Raw genomic sequence first — 2,021 nt, forward strand, 5'->3', positions numbered from 1 at the left:
TTATTGGTATCCAGACGTTTATCATTGTTTCTCCATTGACATTCACTTCTTTCGATAGTAGTGAAACACCGAAACGTGTAAGGAAGAAATGAAATAAACTTTCTATGGTCAACACTGGAGTTTCATTATAAGTGTTGTGTTATAGCTGAAGAATTCGTCTCCTTCCTTTCTTTAAACTCCATTATCGTTTATAAAAACAGAAACACATTAGTATGTTTCACACCCAATCGTCTCATTGATAAGATTGAAATGCATGTTTGACATTGTATAACTCGTTGTTTGAGAATGTTTCACCCGAACAGGTTCGTCGTATGTCCGACATTGATTTGTGAGGTTTTCTCTGGCAGTTACGCTTGTGTGCCAACACTGATAACTCTACGCAAACGGCTCGGCTCTCAGCCGTTAAGTGAAGGCTGTCTGGAGTGTTTATTACATAGGATTACACAGTACTGTACTAACTGTCAAATTTTATGTTTACTAGAACTAGACGGATAGCAGAAGTAATTCGCTGCCTTCAGCGGCGCTGCAGAATACTATAGCAGCGAGAAGGATGCTAGTTACCATGAAAATTGTGCTGATGACTAGAGGGCCATATGGCGTGGTAGCAAATCTTGGGAGTGGGGAGAAGTACGTGAGTATTGAGCGTGAAACTTGCTCAGCAGTCAATAAACAGGGGAACCACAAGTGTTCTGGGGCGAAACTCTGAAATGTCTTTATTAAATGTTGGTTAAGCGTCCTCTTATGACACTGCAGTACTAGGAGGAGCCTATGGGACTTCAAGGCTTTAATATCACAATGTCGCTGTACAGTAAACAGTTATTTCTGTAGACAAATGAATATTCACGAAGACAGTAACTTGTTCTCGAAAGAACAGTTACTGTTGATGACCGTGCAGCTTTTCCCTGGAATAAATGATGACTAACTGAAAACCTCAGCAGCCGCCAGTGTTGTTGATATACCTTGATGGGGACAGCTGAAAATGTGTGCCCCGACCGGGACTCGAACCCGGGATCTCCTGCTTACATGGCAGACGCTCTATCCATTTGAGCCACCGAGGAGACAGATGAATAACGCGACTGCAGGGACTTACGCCGTGCACGTTTCCCGTGAGACTCACATTCACAACTGTCCACAATTCTACATATGTATTGTACCTTATAGACATTTGCCCAACCACTCATTACTCGCGCACGCTTTGGCAATTCCAGTAAGAGTTTGGGCAACCTGTGCGGATTCGCACAGACGTAGAATTGTGGACTGTTGGGAATGTGAGTCTCACGGGAAGCGTGCAAGGGATAAGTACCTGCAGTGGTGCTATTCATCTGTGTCCTCGGTGGCTCAGATGGATAGAGCGTTTGCCAGGTAAGCAGGAGATCCCGGGTTCGAGTCCAGATCGGCACACACATTTTCAGCTGTCCACATCAAGGTATATAAACAACACCTATCGGCAGCTTAGGTTTTCAGTGAGTCATCATTTAAATCAATGTTCTTCTGTTACCAAAAAACGTATGAACAGCTTTAAAGCTTTGCGATGTAGCAAGAGGTTGCGGCCGTTATTCGATCAAAGGATGTACTCAGAGCCTGTTCTCAAGTGAAAGCCGACTTAATCATGCCTTTAAAATTTATAAACTTTTTAATATCAAATGTTTCAGACTGTTAAAGTGTTACTGTTTTGCGGTGTTTACCAACAAACACATTACCTTGATACCCCTGGTCTTACTTCACGTATATTAGCTATCAGCATGTCTACTTTTAATCACAGATAGCTGCTTCAACATAGTGAAGAATCCAGTATGCTACAAGACCTGCTTCGGTGGACATCATCTACGAGAAATTCGCAGGAAACAAATAGAAGCAAATATTATTCGGCGATTCATTTAGATAAACCGAGAAGGGTTACCTTAACTAGGGCAGTCTCTTGTGGGAAGGCTTAACCACTTAGCTATCAGCATGTCTATTTGTAATAACAGGTAGCTTCTTTCACCTACTGAAGAATCCAGTATGCTACAAGATTGCTTCGA

At 42.5% G+C, this 2,021-nt stretch overlaps 1 non-coding gene across 1 annotated transcript; it reads right to left on the bottom strand.

Moving 5' to 3' along the window:
* Positions 1–984: 984 nt before the first annotated feature.
* Trnat-ugu (transfer RNA threonine (anticodon UGU)) lies at positions 985–1,058 on the bottom strand. The gene has a single exon. It is a non-coding gene; the product is annotated as a tRNA-Thr (tRNA).
* Between the last annotated feature and the right edge of the window lie 963 nt (positions 1,059–2,021).

This window comes from Schistocerca cancellata, chromosome 7 (genome assembly GCF_023864275.1).
Source record: "Schistocerca cancellata isolate TAMUIC-IGC-003103 chromosome 7, iqSchCanc2.1, whole genome shotgun sequence".
Lineage (NCBI taxonomy): Eukaryota > Metazoa > Arthropoda > Insecta > Orthoptera > Acrididae > Schistocerca > Schistocerca cancellata.